Source organism: Schistocerca serialis, chromosome 1 (genome assembly GCF_023864345.2).
Source record: "Schistocerca serialis cubense isolate TAMUIC-IGC-003099 chromosome 1, iqSchSeri2.2, whole genome shotgun sequence".
NCBI lineage: Eukaryota > Metazoa > Arthropoda > Insecta > Orthoptera > Acrididae > Schistocerca > Schistocerca serialis.
Window position 1 is genome coordinate 148,252,459 of NC_064638.1, and position 26,851 is coordinate 148,279,309.

A 26,851-nucleotide genomic window follows, 5' to 3' on the forward strand; every position below is an offset into this window, starting at 1 on the left:
AGCCGGAAATGTTCGGGTATTACCTTTGGGGGAAAATGTGGTTAACACTGTGGAAGGCGACCGATGCGTCAGTACCTAGTAGTTGGCCAGCCAGTACAGGGCAGGTCAGACATTTTCCACGGCAGTTGCTACTGTCATTACGACTTACAGCGAGTGCAGGGCTAACTAGCGACTGACTTCCCACATCGGAAGCAGTTTCGTCACTGGTTTCTTCACCAGGCAACCACGATTCCGTGATTTGTACGATTTATACGATTCATAGATGAGGCCACCTTTACACCTAGTGGCATCTTCAACTCTCATAACAGTCATCTGTGCGATAGTACGCAGAACCCCTTGGTATTGTGACAACAAATCACCAGTGTCGGTGCAGCCGGAATGCGTGGGCCGGGGTAATTGGCGACCGTATTTTGAGACCAGTCTTCCTGCCACGTCGACCAACAGGACGGAACTCTTGGCGTTTCTTGCGGCTGACATTGTCTTCCCTGCTGGATCAAGTACCATTGATGATTCTAAAGGTTACGTGGCTGCTTTATGATGTGCTACAGTCCACTTCTCCCTTAACGTCCGGTCGCATCTCAATCATTGAGGATTAGGGGGTCCAGCTGCATGGTCTGCTCGTTCACCAGATCTCAACCGGTGAGATTTCTGGTTATGGGGCCATCTCATAAGTATTGTGTATGCACAGCCCATTTCAGAAGTGGACATACTGGACAAGTGAATTCATACTGCCTTTGACACTGTTCGGATGCAGCCTGGCCGATGTGAACGTGTGAGGCAGAACATGCTACGGCGCGTACACGACTCCGTTGAGGGACATGGAAACCACGTTCAACACATACTGTAACAGTGACTGCATGGTACACCGCGTATTAGACCGCAGTCTCTGTATAAATGATCTCTATCATGGAAACTATTTCCGAACAGAAGATCATTAGACCTTTTCTGTTCCGTATCCTCTCATTTCTCAATCCCTAGAGTTTGTACACGGTGGAAAAAATCGCCCTGTATAAAAATACCAGACAAGTGCGAGTAGGACTCGCACTCTCAGAGTCCCACACAAACGCAATTGTTTGTATATAAACAGTAAAATAATTTCGAGTGCCATAGTGGCCTGGCGCAATTCCTTCTATTGGACGCCACTTCGGCGACTTGCGTGTCGCTAACCCATTGTCCAGTTGGGCAAAGGGGACCTACAATTTAACGAGAAATCCGAAACCACGTGCTGTCTCTGGCAACTCCTCATAACATTGAGAGTTGAAGTATGAGTTAAAACAAAGGTGAACAATTCGCTCCCCCGATCTCTCGGTTTCCAGTTAGGAAGGATCTATAGATCATCTGCAGTTCATCTGTAGATTTTGCTGCTTGACCATTAAAATATGTCACATATATGGCCGTATCTTTTGACGTTATTGATTTAGAAGCTTAGATTCTTCACACTGCTATGGGACTGTACACGGGTTCTTAACAGACAGAGAGGTTGACAACAAAATTGTTCTATGACGGCTCCGTTTACACTAATTGATGTACTGGACTTTAAAAATGAATTTCAGTTACGGGTAACAATATTGTGTAGCTATAAGGGCATCCTGCCACAAGATTAAAAAAAAAAAAGGTTACCGAATGACGAATACATCGGTACCCGTGCAAAGGGAGAAAGAGACAGAAAGCTGCATGCTCAACGTGCGATTTTCGCGTGTGTCATAGGCGGCCTAAGGTCTTGTCGAAATCAGACGCTTTTTTCTGGTCATCAGTCATCTGACTGGTTTGTGGCGGCCCGCCACGATTTCCTCTCCTGTGCTAACCTCTTCATTTCAGAGTAGCACTTGCAACCTACGTCCTCAATTATTTGCTTGACGTATTCCAATCTCTGTCTTCCTCTACAGTTTTTACACTCTACAGCTCACTCTAGTACCATGGAAGTAACTCTCTTATGTCTTAATAGATGTCCTATCATCTCGTCGCTCCTACTTATCAGTGTTTTCCATACATTCCTTTCCTCTCCGATTCTGCGTAGAACCTCCTCATGTCTTATCTTACCAGTCCATCTAATTTTCAACATACATCTGTAGCACCACATCTCAAATGCTTCAGTTCTGTTCTTGTTTTCCAACAGTCCATGTTTCAATTATCATACATTGCTGTACTCCAGATGTGTATTCTCATAAATTTCTTTCTCAAATTATGACCGATACTTGATATTAGTAGACTTCTCTTGGCCAGGAATGCCTTTTTTTGTCATAGCTAGTCTTCTTGCCCCGTCCGTCATTGGTTATTTTACTGCCTGGGTAGATGAATTCCTTAACTTCATCAACTTCGTGACCATCAATCCTGATGTTAAGTTTCTCGTTGTTCTCATTTCTACTGCTTCTCATTATCTTCGTCTTCTTTCAATTTACTCTTAATCCATTCTGTGTACTCATTAGACTGTTCGCTCAGTTCAGCAGATCATGTAATTCTTCTTCACTTTCACTCAGGATAGCATTGCCATCAGCGAATCGTATCATTGAAATCCTTTCACCTCGAATTTTAATTCCACTCCTGAACCTTTCTTTTATTTCCATCATTGCTTCGTCAGTGTACAGATTGAACACTAGGGGCGAAAGGCTACATCCTTGTCTTACACCCTTTTTAATACGAGCACCTTCATTCTTGGTCGTCTGCTCTTATTATTCCCTCTTGGCTGTTGTGCACATTGTATAGGACACATCTCTCACTATAGTTTACCCCAACTTTTTCAGAATTTCGAACATCTTGCATGATTTTACATTGTCGAACGCTATTTCCAGGTCGACAGATCCTATGAATGGGTCTTGATTTCTCTCCTCTCTCGTGCCTTTACTATTCCTAAGGCCAAACTGATCGTCATCTAGCGCATTCTCAATTTTCTTTTCCTTTTTTCTGTATATTATTCTTGTAAACAACCTGGATGCATGAACTGTTAAGCTGATTGTGCGATAATTCTCGCACTGGTCAGCTCTTGCCGTCTTCGATATTGTGTGGATGATGCTTTTCTGAAAGTCAGAGGGTATGTCGCCAGACTCATACATTCTACACACCAACGTGAATAGTCGTTTTGTTCCCACTTCCCCCAATGATTTTAGGAATTCTGATGGAATATTATCTATCCCTTCAGCCTTATTTGACCATAGGTCCTGCAAAGCTCTTTGAAATTCTAATACTGGACCCACTATCTCTTCTAAATCGACTCCTGTTTTTTCTTCTATCACATCAAACAAAAGAATACAATGAAAGCCTCCATGAGGGATGATTTCATTGTATTCTTTTTACCTATCCGCTCTCTCCTCTGCACGTAACTGTGGAATTCCTAACTGTTAATGTTACCACCCTTGCTTTTAACTTCACCGAAGGTTGTTTTGACTATCCTGTATGCTGAGTCTGTCCTTCCGACAATAATTTCTTGTGCAATTTTTTCACATTTTTCCTGCAGCCGTTTCTTCTTAGCTTCCCTGTACTTCCTGTTTATTTCATTCGTCAGCGACTTGTATTTCTCTATTCCTGAGTTTTCCGAAACATTTTTGTACTTCCTTCTTTCATCAATAAACAGTAGTATTTCTTCTGTTATCCATGGTTTCTTCGCTGTTACCTTCGCTGTACCTATTTTTTCCTTTCCAGTTTCTGTGATGCCCCTTTTTACAGATGTCCATTCCTCTTCAACTGTACTGCCTAATGAGCTATTCGAGATTGCTGTATCTATAGCCTTAGAGAACTTCAAGCGTATCTCGTCATTCCTTAGTACTTCCCTATCCCACCTCTTCGCGTATTTATTCTTTCTGACTACTGTCTTAATCTTCAGCGTACTCTTGAGCACTACTATATTGTGATCTGAGTCTATGTCTGCTCCTAGGTACGCCTTACACTCCAGTATCTGATTTCTGAATCTCTGTCTGACCGTGATGTAATCTAACTGATATCTTTCCGTATACCCAGCCTTTTCCAAGTATACCTTCTCCTCTTGTGATTCTTGAACAGGGTATTCGTTACTACTAACTGAAACTTGTTACAGAACTCAATTAGCCTTTCTCCTCTCTCATTCCTTGTCCCAAACCCAAATTCTCCTGTAAACTTTTCTTCTACTCCTTCCCCTACAACTGCATTCCAGTCCCCCATAACTATTAGATTTTCATCCCCATTTACATACTGTATTACCCTTTCAGTATCCTCGTCCACTTTCTCTATCTTCAGCTTGCGACGTTGGCATGTTTACCTGAACTATCGTTGTCGGTGTTGGTTTGCTGTAGATTCTGATAAGAAAAACCCTGTCACTAAGCTGTTCACAGTCACACACTCTCTGCCCTAGCTTCCTATTCATAAAGAATCCTACTCTTTTTATACCATTTTCTGCTGCTGTTGGTATTACCCTATACTTATCTGATCAGAAATTCTTGTCTTCTTTCCAGTTCGCATCACTGACCCCTACTGTATCTAGATTGAGCCTTTATATTTCCATTTCCAGATTTTCTAGTTTCCCTATCGCGTTCAAGCTTGAGACTTTCCAAGCCGCGACTCGTAGAACGTTATCCTTCCGTTGATTATTCAGCCTTTTCTTCATGATAACCTTTCCCTTGGCAGTCCTCTCCCAAAGATCCGAATGGGGGACTATTCCGGAATCTTTTGCCAATGGAGAGATCATGACACTTCTTCAATTATAGGTCAGATAATCTGTGAATACACGGTCCGTGTATTTAATTCAGTGGTTTCCATTGCATTATGCATCCTCATGCCATCGATCATTGTTGATTCTTCCGCCTTTAGGTGCAGTCTCCCACATCTAGGACAGTATAGTGCCCTGAAACTCTGTCCACTCATCCGCCCTCTTTGACAAGGCCGTTGGCAGAATGAGGGTGACTTCTTATGCCAGAATTCTTCGGTCGCCAGTGCTGATTATTAATCAATGCGGAATTCGAACCCAGGACCGAAGACGTTTTGATTATGAATCAAAGACGCTACCCTTCATTTTTTATCTCACTTTGTTCGATATTGTTCGTTGGATTTGTTTAGTCTGGTCGTCCCATGACACCTGTTCAAGATCATCGATCTATTTACTCAGTTTTTTTGTTACTATTATTGCAGGGATCAGCTATCCCTCTGACCGAACACGCTGAGCTACCGTGCTGGCAACCCTAGACCACGGGTACAATGTGATAGAGCGGAATAATGCAACTTTAAGACACTGACCTTGTTTTGGCAAGAGCGGAGTCTCAGAATCCCTTCCATCTATCCAGATTCACGTTACTCATGGTTTCCTTTAATCGATGAAAGGAAATATCGAAGTGATTCCCTTGGGAAGAACGGAATGTATTCCCATCCTCATTTTCTTCTTCTTCGTCTTGCTAATGGCCGTTTTCCTACGGGGTCGGCATTGTTACACAGGTTTTGGTAAAGTTAGTGACAGTTTGCGGTCGGATGTGAAAAGTGAATTTAAAAAACAGCCGTTATTTACTTCAAAGTCTCGGTGACCGACTGCACACTCAAAAGCGATTACATCCATCGCCATCTCGCGGACTTTCTGTGGAGTGTTTTATTTTTTATTTTGATTTATTTTTTGCTGTAGTGTTCCTTACACGGGGAGGCCCAGTCTTCGTGTTGCCGGTAGAGAGTGTAGTGTGGTTTTCTGTTAGTATATTTTGTAGCACTTTTTACACGTTTTACTCTGATTTTAATTATGTATTTTACTTCGACGTTGTGTATTTATTTTACGTTTCATTGTTAGACACACAGTTTGGCCATTTCAGACCATTTTAATGAAAGACTATGAATATCCTGTTTATGCTATTGAAACTATGGCCCTCATTACTTATATACTAGCCCCAACTGGCAGCTGTAGCTTGTGCATGTATAAGTGTTCTGTATAAGAATGGTGTGTTATGGCTGGCAGCCATGATATCTTTTTTATGTATTCTTAGATTGTATCTTTTTTGTGCATCCTTAGATTTCCTGTACATTGGCTTTCAGCCACGTGTTTTAGTATCGTAACAATAGTATTTTCTCTTTTTTTTAACGGATCTGATTATGGCAGAAAGCCGAACCCGGTCACTGTAAACTCAATAGTTATAGTCTATGCGATCGAGACAAACAGTTATGAATAAAGACGTCACATCCTCGAGTAATATATTTTTTGTTACACCTCTTGTGTTGGAAGTTAAACAGCATCTGAATTCCGAAAATCTCGCACTTCGAAAGCCATCATACCTTTTAAAGATACGAAACACATTTATATAAATGCATCAGGGGCAAGTTATGATACTGATAGGGGGAAAAAGTATTTTCTTGGCTTCCTCACAATCTTTCTTAAGATAGTGGTTGCACTTTTCAACATTCCACAACATATATCTACTTCTTTTATCGAAAGCTTTCTTGCTGTCAGTCTGTGCATTGTGAGTTATAAACTCCATCACAAGACCAAATTAGAAAACGTATCGGCGCCAGCGGAGTTCTTTTAGTTAACGCTAGACGCCGCGTCTTTCCAAATGAGGACCGAATTAATTTGCCCCACTTAAAAACTTGCGCCGTGAGTCTGTGACTAATTACGGACTCACTATTAAATTACCACGGCCGGTTACCGAACAATCGCGATACACAGCGCGCGCGTCTCGCTAATCGAGGAAAGGGGAGCGCATGCGCGTGGCTATCGCTGTGGCCATCGGACGATTGGTTGCTTCTATGTCTGTCGCTGCCGACAGGTTTCCCCTGCGGAATGAGGCCGGCGCGCGTCGCGGGGCGATTAATTGCTTTAACCCTGCTGTTCTGTTCGGGTCTATATGACCCGAAACGAATATGAACGTTATTTTACATTATGTAAATACCAATATATATTTATGAAACTTTGTGACTTTGTCTGAAAATGGATGAGCAGCATGTGTTTTAAAAGGTTTTAAAAAAGTTTAAGAAGTTTGGGCTTCAACTGTAATAGTTGCATATGTAATGTTCGGGTCATAATGACCCGACACAAATATGTTTAGTGTAACTCGTATTTATTTCTAAAATCTGGAAATGGCGAAAATTATTTTTGTTGTGTTGTGTGGGAATAGTGACTGCATCATTCCAACTTACTCTCAACAATCACCTAAAGCTCCATGCGTTCACAACAATGGGCTTGTTTGTTGCTTTCCCCAGGAAATAATAATTGGCAGTTCTCAATAATTGGAATGCTTTGTTTCTGCCCAGTTTGACTTGTGACACCATGGCGATGAGACCATTGAATGATCGTGAGTTGGAAGAAATAGTAAATGCCTCACCAGATGAAGGATCACTTTCTGAGTTTGAAGATCACATCAGCAATGCATCTGAAAGCGAGTGTTCCGATGACAGTTACGACAGTCCACAGCCCATACAAAATAGTGTAGAGACTTTTCTTTCTAAAAATGGGAATATAGAATGGCAGTTGCATCCACCAGCACAACATGGTCGCCTACCAGCTTCGAACATCATCAAGAGTACCCCAGGAGTTACCAGGTATGCAGTCAGCAGAATATCTGATGTAAAATGTTCATTTGAAGCAGTATTTCACACAGCGCTTCAAAATGAAATAATAGAGATGACAAATATTGAAGGGCAGCGAGTTTATGGTGAACAGTGGACAGATATTGATGGTTCTGTTTTCCATGCATACTTAGGACTCTTACTCCTAGCGGGTGTATATCGATCTCATGGGGAGTCTACAAAAAGTTTGTGGGATAAAGATACTGGGCGAAACATATTTCGAGCAACCATGTCTCATGAAACATTCTGTAAGATATCACGTGTCCTGCGATTTGACAAGAAATCTACTAGAGAGGAAAGACGACGTACTGACAAACTTGCCGCAATTCGTAGTATTTGGGAGAAGTGGGTAGAGGTCCTTCCTAAACTGTATAATCCAGGAGAAAATGTTACTGTTGACGAGCAGTTAGTAGCATTTAGAGGTCGCTGTCCATTCAAGCAGTATATCCCAAGTAAACCGGCAAAATATGGGATCAAAATATGGACCATGTGTGACAGCAAAACTTCATACGTACTGAAAGCCCAAATTTATACAGGAAAGGTGAGTGGAGCGGCACCAGAAAGAAATCAGGGAATGAGGGTGGTATCTGATCTCACTTCTGAGTTACGTGGTCAGAATATCACGTGTGACAACTTTTTTACGTCGTACAATTTGGGGCAGCTGCTTCTGAAAAGGAAATTGACTATGTTGGGAACTATACGGAAAAATAAGCCGGAGCTTCCACACAAAATGACCAACAAGGAGGTACACAGCTCTTCATTTTACTTCACAAATGACACTACTGTGGTTAATTATATTCCTAAGAGACACAAGAATGTTGTACTTATGAGCACTCTCCACCATGATGCGGAAATCAGTGACAGGGCTGATAAGAAGCCAAAAATGATTTTGGACTATAATTCAACCAAAGGTGCTGTAGACACGCTTGATCAGTTATTAGGTACATATACATGCAAACGAAAAAGTAATAGGTGGCCAATGATAGTTTTCTACAATATTCTTGATGTTTCTGCTTATAATGCATACGTTTTGTGGATTTCGGTTGACCCTAATTGGAATGCAAGCAAATTGACTAGAAGGAGAATATTCTTGGAGGAACTTGGAAAGTCACTGATAAAAGAACATATTGCATCAAGAACGCATTTCCCAAGAACAGAAGATTCTTTGAGAATGGTCACAAGCATCCAAAACCCGAATGATGTGGGTGGTGTGTCAGAATCGGTAACAACAAGAAAATCTACAAAACGTGCACGCTGTAAGTTCTGTCCATCAAGTAATGACAATAAAACAAACATGGTGTGTGGAAAATGTAGTAAACATATTTGCAAGAAACATGTAACCTACTTGTGTCCACAGTGCAAGCAGTAAGAAAAGAACTGTAGTATTTTATAAGATGATTGTATTGAAAATTCTGTTGTTTCAAATTTATGTGAATACTTGTGCCTAAACTACAATCAGTAAGAAGAGAGGATTCTAAAGTTGTAGTGCTTTCTATGTTGGAATGTAATAAAAAAACTGTAGTGTGTTCTGTACTGTAGTGTGCTCTAAGATGAATATCTGTAATGACAACTGTCTGTTGTTAGAAAATGTCAATACTTACGTCTAAACTGTCAACAATAAGAATAGAAGTATGGAAAAACTGTAGTGCTTTCTAAGTTGAATGCCTGTAATGGAAACTGTCTGTTGTTTCAAATTTATGTGCATATTTAAATGAAAAATATCCCTCAATAAAGTTGTATGCATTGTTATTATTATTATTATTACCATTATTATTATTATTATTATTATTATTATTATTACTAACAAGGTACTGGAATAGAACAACAATGTCGATAGCTAAAACTGTACCAAAATTTATGTTTCTAAAGCATTTTGATATGTCGGGTCATATTGACCCGAACAGTATATATGTCAAGTAAAAGTGAACAGAACAGCAGGGTTAAATCTGTCTAATAACTGTACCCCGATCGGAATCGGGGCGTTCTTGATGACTAGCTACTTCATTTAGCCTTCTCTCACTGCCGGAGCAGACCGCGCGCGATGTTTATCACGTAATCGCCGCGTGTAATCCCCGAGAGCGGTGTTGTGTTTTCGCCGAAGTGTTTTAGGCTGCTCACCGCGAACATGTCGAACGGTAGGCCTTAGGCCGCTGACCTTTAATGGGAAAGCCGCCGGATCGATACTGCGCAGCGTCTGAATTATCGCGCACATAAACGCACCCCGTACGGCTCTTAACTCACTCTTTACGCCTTAAAAATGTGTCTAATAGGTTTCTCTCTCGGGAATGCTCACTACTGAACGCACAGGGAAGTTACGATAGCCTCATCTTCTCTATAGGTGCAGAAGTACTAAACCACACTTTTTCTCGCTCTTAAGCCATGTTAGACAGTGCACTATAATTTCGTCGATTCCATTACGTCGAGAATGCTTTCTCTCTCACACTCCCTCTTGATATTTCCTCATGGTTATTGTTAATTACTTGTTTCATGGAACTTAAATCTCAATGCAGTGGTGAATTACGTACAGTTATCTCGAGTTTTCTTGCATTTAATTGGTTCAAATGCCTCTGAACCTTCTGGGACTTAACATCTGAGGCCATCAGTCCCCTAGAACTTAGAACTACTTAAACCTAACTAACCCAAGGACATCACACACATCCATACCCGAGGCAGGATTCGAACCTGCGACCGTGGCAGCACGTACAATGAGTGTCTAGGTAACGTAACTAAGAGACTGACATTGCCAGATCACAGGTTAATGAAATCGTGAGGTAAGTCACGGAAAATTTGAAATGCTGGTACAATAATAACCGGTATAGTAGCCAGAATGTTGAACGCAAGTGTGCAGACGTTCATTCATTGTGTTGGACAGGAGCTGGACGTCAGTTCTATACCTGTTGCGATTGATCGGTTGACCCACCGACGGTTAATGGTGTTTCTGTATACTCCATGTGAAGGTCTAGTGTGCCAGCATACAGACGGGTTGGCTGGAGGCCCTCAACTGGCCTCGTTGTAACCAACACACGGCCATCATTGGCACTGAGCCAAGACCAGTTTTCATCAGAAAACACAACAGACCTCCACCCTGTCCTCCGATGAACTTTCGCTTGACACTAAGGAAGTTGCAAGTGGCAGTGGTATGGGGTCAACGGAATGCACGCTAATGGGCGTCTGGCTCGGAGCTCTCCTTGAAATCCCTGAGCTATTAGGACAGAGCGGATGAGGTTATACTTGTGAAAGTGGCCAAAATAAGTTACTACCAGTTGAACTCAACATATAAACTTTATTTCTTAAAACACACAAACACACAAGCAGGAATCAAAAACTCTCATGGTTTTAACGAAAGACCTCATTTAATTTAATTTAGATCGGCTGAAGGCCACATCGAAAATCCAAGGCACAAAGCCTAAGCAGGGAATTGAGGTGCAGGAGTTCTTCTGGAGGTGTCACTTCTTCAAAAAAAAAATTTTTTTTGCAATCTTCAATATAAATACGCTGAAGGCCTTACCTTAAATATTTTCCGTAGAACTCGGCTGAAGGCCACACAGTAATCAAGAACAGTGTTACAGCTTAAGACCGAGACAAAGATTTTCAATGTTTAATCTAAATAGGCCGCATATAAAAAAAAAAAAAAAACAGTTTAATGGCTTAAGGCCAAACGAAGAAGAGCTTCTGAAAAGGCTGAAGGCTTTAACTTAAAATCAGCTTTAGTGTCCAGGATCGGTGAGCGATGAATTTCGTAACACTTGCAAGAAGCGCCTCACTACTCCACCCACGCATGCATGCCGCCAGCAGCTCTGGTCAGACCACACGCCACGGAGGCTTCCTCGCTGCTCTCCCACAACCGACTGACTCCTCAAGTGGAAACGGTCAAAAGATACTCGTCGGCTATTAGATGATCGACGGAACGACCAACGAACGGTCGTTGCCACCCCTGTCTTTATCAGTCGGACAGTACATGTGTGTCGCCAGCGGTCGGCAAGTACTGGCTGTCCGCACCTCACTGGCACTCCATGCCCGACACTACTTCTTCCCCGACTGCTGCTCCGTGCCCGATTGCACTGGGCGTCCATCTCCAACTGACTTCCAGACACGCGACGACCCGGAAATATTATCTGTCGTTCCAGAGATGGTACAACAGTGCACTGTCGATACGCGCAGCTGCTGCCACTCACGGTCAAGTAAGGCAGGAAGTTAGTGACGCCAGCAAATGGAATAAGAAAACTAGGCGGCAGTACCGTAATCGATGATGACGAACAATAAATGGCATGAACACGAGCCGTGCATGGCTCACTCCTTGAAGTACCCGATTCGTAAAAGTTCGTTGTGCCACTGCTGTGTCTCTGCTGCTCAGATTGCTGCTGCAGTTGTAATACGATACGCCAGAGCCATACACCAAACACGATGGTCTTCCCTCTCGGTAGTCTGGAGACAGCTCTTCTTGGAACTCTACATTTTCATGACCACCGCTGCGAGCAATCATATGCAGGGGCTACATTCTTGCCAAGTCTTTCTGTACTGTCACACAAGGAACATCCAGCTTGACGTAGCATGGCCTTGTTCAAATTCAGTGGGGTGTTGAGAAGGGCGTCTTTTTCGAGATAATGGCATTCTTGACTAACATCAACTTACCGCGCCCAACCTCAGACATCACTAGCTCTGACGACCGTTGCAGCATGTATCTAAAGCAAACCTAATTTGCATCCTCATACTGGTGCCTCTAGCACCACTCGTACGCAACAGGCGCGAAATTTGAGTAAGCGTGATCTTTCAGATGTAGAAACACGCCTACCAAATTTTGTTTATGTCGCACAACTCCTACTTGTTGTCGCAATTTTCTTCCGTGACTGTGCGTTCAGAAAAAACGTATAACACAAAAAAAAGAGTACAGCAACGACGCTGAGATGCGAAAGTACTGTGGTGTTGTTTCGTAGCTAGTGAGAACAGCTCAATATAGGTTCTTGTGCCGTTCTTCTACTGCACTCAGTGAACCCATACACGAGGTCTACATTGGCCACCTTCCCATCAGTAATCGTATAATTTCTGATATCTACCACTTTTAACATACAATCAACACCACCGGAGAAACAAACTGTGGTGTGCGTACTGTAAGACCTTTGGTACACACACCATCAAATTATTTGACTTGTGTGCTCTAACGAAGTAGGGGAGTGTCAGCAATATGTCTTGTGGTCTTATCGTGGCGTGTTTATCTTCTGCCGTTAGGTCACATGATAGAAATGCCACTTGCACACTTAGAGTAGCAGATTGACAGTGACCAACTTTAAACAGAACTTGATTAATTTTCACAAACATTTATTAAAATAATAAAAGACATAGATATTACGTAACTTGATTCTGGATGCTGTTGACAATTGACAATCTGAAGTTCCATTGGTCTTGGTACGTTAATCTTATTCTCACATATCTGTGATACTTGACAAAGTGTCTGGTCATTTATCTTTCTGGCTATGTACAGGAATATGGTAACCTTAGTAGACGCAGACTGAAACTTGACTATAGACTGGTACAGACAAACGCAGACTAATGCAGACTGGCTAATTGGAGGTCTGTACACTCGTTATAATGCCTCGTGCGTTCAGGTATCACTGTGCGAATGTGATCCGCGAGGAGGATAGGTTCTACGTTAGCAGCAATCTCATTGGCTGCGTTACATATTACTACGCGGATCGGTGGAAGCAGAATTTGGTCCGTCTCTAAGACAGCGCCATCTCGTAGTGCGGAGACGGACGAGCCCTGCGCCTGGGCTGTTGTGCTTAGCGGGGCGCCGTCTAGTGAGAAACTTGTATACGCGCTGACTACGCGGAACTACGTACACAACACAAACACAACACTGAATAGTTCAGTGCTGAACGCAAGTTTGAAGACGAAGAATAGAATGGGCATTGCTGACGTTAACAGCAACTACGGCGTAGTAATAAAAAAATTAGGTTTTCAAACTAGACGAAAAGCGACACAGGTGGAATGGATCCCCTAATAGCTCTACTTATTTATCGCGCGCTGCTACGACCACACGCAGAAAACGCCGGCATGTCGCCTGGCACACACTCGCAGACAGCTGCTGCAGACACTCGACAGGTATCAGTACAAAGCAATGCGATCACACGTAGGAGCTCTAGCATCCACTTCGACGAACGCGCTTCTACCCGAAATGCTGGAAGCACGAACCACCATCATCGCATCGCAGAAAATAATTCAGCAGGAAATTAATTCTGACACACCATCAACGCGTGGAAACAGATGCTACACCAACCGATACTAGACCCATAAATCGGCGTCACCACTTGTCGAGGCTTTTTCAACTCTAAGCAAGTGCCAGAACCTGCTGCGCTACTGAGAGCATCAGCACCAACGAATCAACCAGGTACTGAAAGTACGTAACTGTGAAAACGCATTAATTAATAACAGCCTTTTTGACATCCTTCTACAACAATGGCCATGGGATGGGTATATGAGTTAAAACAGCCCTAACTTGCTCTTCTTTAGTTTTGATAGATTCCGATTTACTACAGATATTCATGAAACAACTGCAGGGACAGATATTCGCCTACGTGCTCTATAATGATTCAGACAGTGTCCTAACCTTGTCATTTAGATAGTAAATTTTGAAAGTGACTTACTGCACGTAATATATATAGTTTCTGTATCAAAAAGTTTATCCAAACACTTTATAAACTGTGGGATTAAAGCGAAACGAAACTGTCTACTTAACTCAACCCCTTCATAATATGTTTCTATCCTGACCAAATGTGTCTGTATTTCAAAAAGTGTCATGATGGTCTCTCCATCGAAAAAAGATTCGGGACTAGTCACCCATTCGAATTTCCTGTAGCGGACAGCCAAGGGGAAGGTGGTCATGAGAAAAAGACTGAATAATGAACGAAAGGATAACATTCTACAAGTCGGGGCGTGGAATGTTAGAAGTCTGAACGTGACAGGGAAGATAGAAAACTGAAAATGGAAATGCTAAGGCTCAGTCTCCATGCGCTGGGGCTAGTGAAGTAAAATGGTCCTCTGGGTGTACGGTCATATTAACAGCAGTAAAAAATCGTATTACGGGAGTAGGATTCGTAATGAGGAGGAAGGCAGGGAAGAGAGTGAGTTACTATCAACGGTTCAGTGCCGGTGTTGTTCTCGTCACAATCGACTGCAAGTCAACACCGACTACGATAGTTCTGGTATACATGCCGACGTCGCAAGCCGAATACAAAGAGACAGAAAGTATATGAAGATACTGAACGGGTGACTCAGACGTAAAGGGATATGAAAATGTAATTGTCATGGGGGACTACAATGCGGTAATAGAGGAAGAATCAGAAGAAAAGATTGTAGGACAATATGGGCTTGGTATTAGGAATGCAAGAGGACAAAGACTAACTGAGTTCCGCAATAAATTTCAGTTTGTGATAGTGAATACTCTGTTCATGAATCACCAGACTAGAAGGTGTCCATGGTAAAGGCCGGAAGAAATGGACATACTTCAGTTGCATTACATCATTGTCAGGTAGAGATTCCGAAATCAGATACTAAACTGCAAGGAGTACCCAAGAGCAGGTATACACTCATATCAGAATTTAGCATTGATGAAGAGCAGACTGAAGTTTAAGAGACTAGTCACGAAGAAACAATACACAAAGAAGTGCGATACGGAAGAACTAAGGAATGAAGAGATACGCTTAAAATTCACCAAGGCTATAGATACTGCGATAACAAATAGCTCAATTGAAGAGGAATGAACATCTCTAAAAAGGGCAATCACAGAAGTTGGAAAGAAAAACATAGGTAAAAAGAAGGTAATTGCGAGGAACCCAAGGGTAAGAGAAGAAATAGTCCAGTTGATCGACGAAAGAAGGAAGTACAAAAATGTTCAGAGAAATTGAGGACTATAGAAATTTAAGTCATTTAGGAATGAAATGAACAAGAACTACAGGGAAGCAAAGGCGAAATAGCTGCTTGAAAAATGCGAAGAAATCGAAAAGGAAATGATTGTCCGAGAGACTGGCTCACCTTCTAGAAAAATCAAAAGAATCTTTGCTGAAATGAAAAGAAGGTGTGGTTACATCAAGAGTGTAATGTGAATTCCGCTGTTAAATGCAGAGGAGAGAGCGGATAGATGGAGAAAGTACGCTGAAAGACTCTATGAGAGGGGACATTTGTCTGATAACGTGATGGAAGAAGAAAAATGAGTCGATATAGAAGAGATAGGAATGCAATATTGGAATAACAACTTAAAAGGGCTTTGGAAGGCTTAATATAAAATAAAACAGAAGGGATAGATAACATTCGATCAGAATTTCTAGAATCAATGTGGTAAGTGGCAGCAAAACGACCATTCACGTTGGTGTGTAGAATGTATAAATCTGGCGATATTTCACCTGACTTTCGGAGAAATATCATCCACACAGTTCTGCAGACTGCAAGAGCTGAGAACTGCGAGAATTATTACACAATCAGCTTAACAGCTCCTGCGCCCAATTTTCTGACAAGTATAATATACAGAAGAATGAAAAATTAATTCGAGTATGTGTCATGTAAACTTAGAGAAAGCTTTTGACAATGTTGACCGGAATACTATCTTTCAAATTCTAAAGGTGGCACGGGTAAAATACAGGGAGCGAAAGGCTATTTACAATTTGTACAGAAACCAGATGGCAGTTATAACAGTCAAAGGGCATGAAAGGGAAGCAGTGGTTGGGAAGGGAGTGAGACAGGGTTGTAGCCTCTCCCCGATGTTATTCAATCTGTATATTGAGCAAGCAGTAAAGGAAACAAAAGAAAAATTTGGAGGAGGTATTAAAATCCAGCGAGAAGAAATAAAAACTTTGAGGTTCGCCGATGACGTTGTAATTCTGTCAGAGACAGCGAAGGAGTTGGAAGAGCAGTTGAACGAAATGGACAGTGTCTTGAAAGGAGGATATAAGATGAACATTAAGAAAAGTAAAACGCAAATAATGAAATGTAGGCGAATTAAATCGGGTGATGCTGAGGGAATTAGATTAGGAAATGAGACACTTAAAGTAGTAAAGGAGTTTTGCTGTTTGGGGAGCAAAATAACTGAAGTAGAGAGGATATAAAATGTAGAGTGGCAATGGCAAGGAAAGCGTTTCCGAAGAAGAGAAATTTGTTAACATCGAGTATGGATGTAAGTGTCAGGAAGTCGTTTCTGAAAGTATTTGTGTTTAGTGTGGCCATGTATGGAAGTGAAACATGGACGATAAATAGTTTGGACAAGAAGAGAATAGAAGCTTTCGAAATGTGGTGCTACAGAAGAATGCAGAAGATTAGATGGGTAGAACACATAACTAATGAGGAGGTATTGAATAGAATTGGGGAGAAGAGGAGTTTGTGGCACAACTTGACTAGAAGAAGGGATCGGTTGGTAGGACATGTCCTGAGGCATCAAGGGATCACAAATTTAGCATTGGAGGGCAGCGTGGAGGGTAAAAATAGTGGAGGCAGACCAAGAGATAATACACTAAGCAGATTCAGAAGGATGTAGGTTGCAGTAGGTACAGGGAGATGAAGGAGCTTGCACAGGATAGATTAGCATGGAGAGCTGCATCAAACCAGTCTCAGAACTGAAGACCACAACAACAACAACATGTGTCATGTGACGATGAGTTTGGCTTCAGGAAAGGTAAAGGCATCAGAGAGGCCATTCTGACGTTGCGGTTGATATTGGAATCAAGACTAAATAAAAATGAAGACTCGTACATGGGATTTGTCGACCTGGAAAAAGCGTTTGACAGTCTTAAATGGTGCAAGTTGTTCCAAATTCTGAGGAAAATGGGAGTTGGCTATAGGGAAAGGTGGGTAATACACTATATGTACAGGACCCAGGAGAGAGCAATAATAGCGGAACACCAGAAATGAAGTGCTAGGATTAAAAATCATGTACGACAGATACGTCGTCTTTCGCCCCAACCGTTCTATCTATATATCAAAGAAACAATCATGTAAATAAATTACGTTAAGGTTCAATAGTAGAATTAAAATTCGAAGTGAAAGGATATAAATGGTTAGATTCGCTGATGCCATTGCTACCCACAGTGAAAGTGAATTACAGGATGTTGAATGGAATAAACAGAACTTGCATTGAGCATAATTCGAAGAAAGAGAAAAGTAATGAGAAGTAGGAAAAATGAGAACAGCGTGAAGGTTCACTTCAGAATTGGGGATTGTGAAGTAGATGAAGTTAAGGAGTTCTGATATCTAGGCAGCAGAATAACCCATGACGGACGGTACAAGGAGACATAAAAAACAGACCAGCAATGGCAAAAATTGCATTCGTGGCCAAGAAACACAGCCCTCCATTTCACGAAGAAATTTTTGAAAATGTACGTTTGGAGTACAGCATTGTTTGGTAGTGAAACATGGATTGTGGGAAAACCGGAACAGAAGAAAATCGAAGCATTTGGACATGGTGCTACAGAAGAATGTTGAAAATTAGGAGGACAATGTGGTAAGGAACGAGGAGAATCTCCGCAGAAACGGTGAGGAAAGGAATGTATGAAAAACAATGCCAAGGAAAGAGGACATGGTGATAGGACATCTGTTAAGATATCACGGTATAACTTCCATGATTCTAGAGGGAGCTGCAGAGGGTAAAAACTGTAGAGGAAAACTGAGATTGAAATATATCCTCCCAATAATGGAGGAGGTAGGTTGTCATGCAACTCGGAGAGGTCGGCACGGGAAAGGAATTCCTGGCGGGCCGCATCAAACTAGTCAGAAGATGGGCCTCTGATACTATCTGGTAGACTGCTTCTGTATCTAAGAAAGGCTGACTGAAATCGCAAATACGGGACACAAGCACATTTCAGTCACATACAAAATAAATACATAAAAGGGATACATATATACAGAAAGAAGACCTACAAATATTATTTAGCAAGACTGCTGTAACAATAGCCTTGCGTTACTGTTTGCTGTTGAGGATGGCTATGTGGTTATGCAGTGCAGTCTTATTATACGAAAATGCCTTTCACAAAACTAATAATTTTGATGCGTATTGGCTTATCATTGACAGCAATTTCGATCTGTTAGAATTCAGCACGTCCTTGGTGGGAAACTTAATTTATTAAGCACTGCAATCAACAAACAAGTAAATGATTACTCATTGTAATATAAGTTAATGCCAGCACTGAAGAATGAGTGATGAACTGCTGCTGTAAACAATTACGAATTCAAGTCATTGTTAATTGATTATAAATGCTTCTGTTGTTTCTTTAATAATGTGGGTTCAGAGCATCAGTACAATAAAACTGTTCAATATGTATCCCTAAGGTCTTCTCAGTCTCATTAGTTAAATTATAATCGTAAGGTCAACACACTTTATGTAACAACTACGTAAAGCTCTGACACTGATATTGCCTTTAACAGTGCAAATGTAATTTTAATTTGAGGTGTTAGGAAAAGAGGACTGTTGAAAGGTAAATTGAAAACTCAAATGACTCTATGTAACTTACTTTGCTAATATTTGTCGACAGCAGTTATTCATATTGATGCTCTGCAGCATTGGAATGTCGGTTGACAGTTGACAGCGTGGTTCCAGAGATGTGCATTCGGCAGCTTCTTACCTGAGACGACTGCTGCAAGATCACTGGTGCCGACGCTCCGTTGTCTCGCCGATCGCCGGTTCTTCATTGTACGCCATAAATAAAACTTCCCTGGTCCAAAAGCGCGACGGGGAAAGGCCAATCGAGTTAATGTAAGACCAAGAATCTAGATTTCCAGAAGCAACAGTAGGCGGCCAGCCGAACATCACCCTCGACGTGCAGACCTTTCATTTGTTTTGCACTTCACCAGAGTTAAACCGTTCAGGAGGTCGGGCTTCTCACAGATTCCGTCCCAGTTTTGCGCATACCAAACTACACCATAGACAGCTCAGTGCCCCAAGAGAAGGTAGTTCGTTTCACTCTCAATCTTCAGCGTAGCTCGTAGTAGCAGCTCAACACAGCTCACTATCGCTCGTCGTTTGTCTCTTCGTAACATTATCCACAGATATTAATTTTCGTAACTGGTCGAAGTTCCTAAAATTGCAACGAAATTGCATACGCACAGGGAATTAACATTGCATAATTAATAACAATATTGTTTCTACGAAATTAATTTCATTGCATGTTTGCCTATGAAATCATTACAATTTAAGATAAGCAATGTTAACAGAGAAAAGGTAAAGAGAAACACAAAAAGGAAAAATACCCACTGACTTACATTAATGTTTTACAAAACTCTGAATGATTAGTAGTGGAAGTCTATTACACTGGTGCATAAGTTTATAGCGATTTTGTTTCACATGTTGGTATTCCTGTTGCTATAGGTTTTGTTTATAGATTGTCATTTTTCACTTGTACATAAATATTGCTATTTGGATTCACAGATTGTCATTTTGTCATTTGGAGGTAGTGATTGGAGCTGTGGACGCTAGAAAATGGAGTGCCACGTTGAGATATCGGAGCATTTCCCACATATTTTTCTGATTTGAGTGCAATAGAGGGGTGATAGCAGCAGAGGCAGCCAGAGACATTGGCACCGTGTGCAGCAATAATGTCGCTGGACAGAGCAGGGCCAGAAAATTGTTTTCTCGGTTTAAGGCGTATCCTTTTGATATTGGGGACCCTCCACGTTCAGGAGGACTTGAGGGTTTGATGAAGATTATTTAGGCGCATCAGTGTACAGTGATCCATGTTAGCGTAGTTAAGAAATGGCAAATGTGATGAACTGTGATCACTCCACTACCGCGCGACGTTTGCATGCAGTGGGGAAGGTTGAAAAATCGGATTTTTGGGTACCTCATGCTTTAAACCAAAATCACAAAAATCAGCGGGTAGCTATATGTGCACTCAGCTTGCTGGTCATCAACTTGCTCATGAACTACACAAACAGTTTCTACACAGTATCGTTACTGGTGACGAGAAATGGCGTGTTTATGCTAACATAAGAAAAAGAAAGGAATGACTGCGCCCTAAAACAGCACATGTTTCCCGTACAAAGACCTTTGCCTATCCACAAAAGATACAGTTACGCGTATGGTGGACCAGTGACGACATGGTACATTACGAATTGCTTCTCCGAGGTGTACCTATCTCTGCTGACATTTATTGTCAACAACAGAGGTCTTCCTGACGCACTCCAAGAACTGTAACCAGGAAGACTGCGTTAAGTGACGCTACTCCACGATAACGTTCGCCCACATTCCGCTAAACTGACAAAAAGCACTATACAGAACTTGGATTGAGAAATCATTCCGCACCCATCTTATTCACCTGATCTTGTGCCCTCAAATGTTCACCTTTCCCGCTCTCTATCGAAGAACGTTCATGCAACTTCCGTTCTGGATGAAAATGCGCAACAAACTTGGCTTGACGAGTTCTTCGCCTCAAAACCATGTGATTTATTCAGTCACGGAATGTAAAAGTTACTACAACGTTGACAGACTTCTGTAAATAGTGAAAAACAATATATTATTGACGATTAAAATCTTCATTAATGTTTGTCTGTGTGTTTGTTGAACTTATGGAAAAAACCATACGAATTTATACACTAGCCCATTACAGTACAATAAAATAAGCCGAATAAACCCGTTACCGTATTCCGACGATCTCAGATACGACGATTCCGCTGACAGTTCCTGTTTAGAAATTAAAAACAAAAAGAGGGAACAATTTCGCGTACTGGAATGGACGTCAGTTTACATGCCTGTACTCCTAGCCATTGAAAGGGCACTTGGATGCGGCACGACCATCACGGCTGAACATATTGTAATAATTCCGGACTCGCTGTCGGCCATTCAAACACTGGTATCAAAGATAGTTGGTATTTACCATAGCACATAGCTGCTGCGTTATTAGAGCTACGTAGTAACAGTAGGAGGTATAATTTGTATTGACCAAGAAGCGTGCTGGGCTTGTCGGGAATGAGGTACTTGACCAATTAGCAAATAACGCAACAAAGAATGTAATACTGTGGCGACGTGTTCCAGCGGATTATCTCATTACTACAAGCAGAGACGTGAACAAACGCGGATAATAAAAGGCATGGAAAACAAAATATCTGCGCAGGCGCCCCTAGTGCAAAGAAATGTACCCACATTTACCGATGGCTCCATGTTACTCTAAAAAGTGGGAAAAGAGATGTAAGTTAGCTGGAACACGGAACAAGAGGCAGTTTTTAATGACAACCGCCAAGTTGAAATCCATTCACACCTGTAGCCGTCAAGTCCTTCATAGAGTCCACGTCAACCTTGGCTGCCCTCCATACAAAGGATAATCAGACTGACTACTTAAGGAGCCGAGTCACATGAATCAAGAGCTTCCACATCTACAGCTACATGATTACTCTGCACCTCAAACTTAAATGCCTGACAGATGTATTATCGAACCACTCTCGAGCTGCTTCTGTACGTTTCGACTCTCGACTGGCGCGCGGGAAAAAAGAGCACTTACATGTTTCTGTGCGAGCTAATGTGTAAACAGTCTTAACATCAGTGAATGTAGGCCTATATAAATTACCTGCTGAAGTCGTGTTCAGACTTGTGGTTAAACTGTAATCGCTCACTTTTGGATTGAAAAGTAATTTTTTTGACTGGCTGTATTGGTGTACAAACAGGCCTAAAATAAAAGCAAAGTAAACGGACGAATGACACAGAGCGTATATTTTCAGTGCAATATTGATATAAAGTTCCCCACCAGGGACCATGGGTCCTTTGTACCGAAATAAGCGCGAAATATCCCTGAACATCTCCCGAAATTTTCTTTATAGAGTCCGTTTTCTCAACATGTAACATGTCCTCTATGGAGGAACTTCACCTGAGCAAACTACATCCGTAATTGAAAGCAGCAGTGGCCGTAAATCATGTCCACTGTTCAGACAGATTAGTCCATTTTAATAGGCACCTACAGAAAAGGCGTCCAGTATCACTACTCATAATCATGTTCTAAAAAATTCTTCTTTTGTTTGTACTATTTTTAACTGGCTGCTGGATTAGCCAACGACATTCGTGCACCGCTTCTGGGACACGGGGAGACGAGGCAGCCCAGATCAAATCCGATAGTGATCCAGCCAGCCTCGATGTGATCCTTACGCGCTTTTTCCACGTCCCAGCAGGGGAATACATGGATCGTACTGTGATCTCTCCCCTTCTTCCCAGTTCCAGTTATTGCCCACAATAAGCAAAGGGTCTTATGAAATATTTGAGTGGAGCGAAGATTACAATAAACTTTCTACTTTAATTAGCTTTTCGTGTAGAGTTGGCTCCAGTTCTTCTTGTCTAGTGTTCTGATTCTTGTAGCTGAAATTCTCACATTTTCTGTCCTCATGGTTGAACTGATCTAAACAAATTTGTAGATATTGCAGAATTTTTGTTGTTCCGTTAATATATTTTGTCACATTTTAGTACACCATACAGGCTTTTGAATTTTCAGAGTAACAAAGCCGAAATTGCGCTGTTCGCCCAAAATACAAAAGAACGTTCGATCACATCAGAGGCATGCCTTACTACTACTTCAATTTGTGGTAGGGTCTAAAATGTTTCTTCACAAATGAATTTCTATTAATTTCGATTATTACCTCATAAATTAATCCAGAAGTAAACGAAGTAAACAGTACTAGATTGCTTAATTAATAACAGATGTTTTGGTGAAGTGTGCCAAATAATTCGCAATTTCAAATGTTTCAAAAAAAAAAAAAAAATATTTTAACCGTACATTCAGAGGTAGTACTTATCGATTGTAACATCGGAAATAAAGTAATTCCTTTTCATAAACTTTAGCTTGAAATGTAACGTATTGCGAATAAAACTACACCAAAATTTTCAGAAATGCAACTGTAACAATACTGACCTCACAAAAATTGGAAAAATAATACTGGTATCGACAGCTACTGTTGAGGAAAAGTAGTGCTAGAGGAGGATGTCCCATTACAGAACTGATTAATGTTTTTTTGTACCTCATTGGATACAGACGATGTTACTGTATCCACTATTAGCTTTAATTGCGCGATGGACCAAACTAACTGCTCCTTCAGGTCTGTAAGAAGTTTATGTTACGTCTTTAAGTTTAAATAAAGGTAACAGTTACATAAATAAACACACAAGACACCGCATTGAGGAGGTGGATTTGTATATTGGATGCAGTTTGATGCTTTAACTGAAGGAAAACGTTGGGCACGAACGCCACTGGAATATCACCGAGTCTTCACATCCGTCCCCCACGGTACTGCAACGCCTCACTGAATTAATGGGACAGCACGGGCACAGTGCAGAGTCGTACTACCTGTTCTTGGCCACGCTGCCCGCAGTTACACTGTTGCCAGAGCCTCGTTTACTAAATCGCATTTCTACAGGATGTTACAAAAAGGTACGGCCAAACTTTCAGGAAACATTCCTCACACACAAAGAAAGAAAATATGTTATGTGTACATGTGTCCGGAAACGCTTAATTTCCATGTTAAACCTCATTTTATTACTTCTCTTCAAATCACATTAATCATGGAATGGAAACACACAGCAACAGAACGTACCAGCGTGACTTCAAACACTTTGTTACAGGAAATGTTCAAAACGTCCTCCGTTAGCGAGGATACACGCATCCACCCTCCGTCGCATGGAATCCCTGATGCGCTGATGCAGCCCTGGAGAATGGCGTATTGTATCACAGCCGTCCACAATACGAGCACAAAGAGTCTCTACATTTGGTGCCGGGGTTGCGTAGACAAGAGCTTTCAAATGCCCCCATAAATGAGAGTCAAGAGGGTTGAGGTCAGGAGAGCGTGGAGTCCATGGAATTGGTCCGCCTCTACCAATCCATCGGTCACCCAATCTGTTGTTGAGAAGTGTACGAACACTTCGACTGTAATGTGCAGGAGCTCCATCGTGCATGAACCACATGTTGTGTCGTACTTGTAAAGGCACATGTTCTAGCAGCACAGGTAGAGTATTCCGTATGAAATCATGATAACGTGCTCCATTGAGCGTAGGTGGAAGAAACTAAAATAAGTTCTAACATGGAAATTAAGCGTTTCCGGACACAGTTCCAGATAACATCTTTTCTTTATTTGTGTGTGAGGAATGTTTCCTGAAAGTTTGGCCGTACCTTTTTGTAACACCCTGTATAGCACATATTATCGGAACTCGGTTTTGCTTGATGCATTTTGGTCTTCAACTGGGATGAAAACTAGTATACCGATGCCAATTGCGGATTTTTTTCTTCGTCATATACGAGGTGTGGCTAGAAAAAAACCGGACTAGTACTGGTGAAACAATAAAACGAATGCAATAAGGCTGAAAGTCGCGTGGCTTGTCATGTGACTCTCGCTCCGCCTACTGCTCGAGTTTCATCTGCCTCCTGCACTCAGTCTGCCCGTGGCGTCTGTTTTAAGTAGTTGACGTTATGTCTGTGTGTCGGAAAATGTTGAGTGTACAGAAAGAACAGCGTGTTAACATCAAATTTTGGTTCAAACTAGGAAAATCTGCAAGTGAAACGTTTGTAGTGTTACAACAAGTGTACGGCGATGATTGTTTATCGCGAACACAAGTGTTTGAGTGGTTTAAACGATTTAAAGATGGCCGCGAAGACACCAGTGATGACACTCGCACTGGCAGACCATTGTCAGCAAAATCTGATGCAAACATTGAAAAAATCGGTAAACTTGTTCGACAAGATCGCCGTTTAACAGTCAGAGCAGTGTCTGAGTTAATAGGAGTTGACAAGGAAAGTGTTAGGCAGATTCTTCATGAAAGTTTCAACATGAACAAAGTGTGTTCAAAAATGGTTCCAAAGTGTCTCACAATTGAACAGAAGGAACGCCGAAGAATGATTTGTTCTGACATCCTGGAAAACATTGAAAGTGATCCCACCTTCTTACAAAATGTTATTACTTGCGATGAATCGTGGTTTTTTACTTACGATCCCGAAACTAAACGCCAATCGATGCATTGGAAAACTCCTGGTTCTCCACGACAAAAAAAAGCACGAATGTCAAAATCGAAATTCAAGGCAATGATGATTGTTTTTTTTTTTTGACATCAAAGGGATTGTGCACATTGATTGGGTACCAGAGGGACAAACAGTGAATCAGCATTACTACATTAGCGTCCTGGCTACCCTACGTGAGCGAGTACGGAGAAAACGGAACGATTTGTGGAGAAAAAAGTCGTGGATCCTTCATCAAGACAATGCCCCAGCTCACAGTGCGTTGTCAGTGCAGACGTTTTTGGCAAAACACAACATTCCCATCTTAGATCATCCACCCTACTCACCTGATTTGGCCTTCTGTGACTTATTTCTTTTCCCTAAAGTCAAGTCAGCTTTGAAAGGAACTAGATTTGAGACTGTTGAAGCAGTAAAAGAAAAAGCGACGGAAGTAATGTATGGACTTACCGAAAATGATCTGCAGCATTGCTATGAACAGTGGAAAATTCGTATGGAGCGATGTAGAGACCGAGGAGGAGAGTACATTGAAGGAGATAACATGAAATTGTAAATTATTGTAAATAAATGTTTTTTCCAGCATCAGTCCGGTTTTTTTCTAGCCGCACCTCGTATATTGAGGAGCAATTTCCGCCAAACAATGTGACGAATTTTTCGTCGTACGCAAGGAATTTCTAAGGCTATTATATTTGCCGAAATTTATCGCAGAATTTTCTTTTTTTTTTCTTTTTCAGACGAACTATACACTCTTTACTATGCCATGGAGAATAACCTTCGAAGAGAGTTCGACGTAACATACATGGAGTTTGATCGAATAGTAACAAAATAACAAAGCCGCAAACTACTGTCCCTGTGTCGTCAGAAGACTCAAGTTTGCAAATCATGTAGATCTGCGGCTCGCATATTGACTTTTATGTTGCTCAGAAGTCAACCTGAATATTGTTACACACTGCGAAACGATTCCAGATCATCAATACTGCAAACTGAGCTTTATCTGTACCTGTCGCAGTACAGAAGTCATGTCTCCAGAAGTCATCAGGATTCCGTTTTAGGCTTCTTGTTTCAACTTTCATATCAAATAAAACTACAGGTGGTGTGAAACCTGATGAGCACGTAGGTCGTTTTAAGTTTCCTGAAAGATTGATCCACCGACTTCCAAATGTTTGTTAAAAAGCCCTGTGAGTATCTGTGGGCCACGGAGAGGAGTTGTTCGAGGCCTCCGTCATGTCGTAGACCACAGATTGCCTTTTACGTCCAGTGGGATATACACTATGTGATCAAAAGTATCGGGACGCCTGGCAGAAAGTGACTTAAAAGTTCGTGGCGCCCTCCATCGGTAACGCAGGAATACAGTATGTGTTGGCCCACCCTTAGCCTTGATGACAGCTTCCACTCTC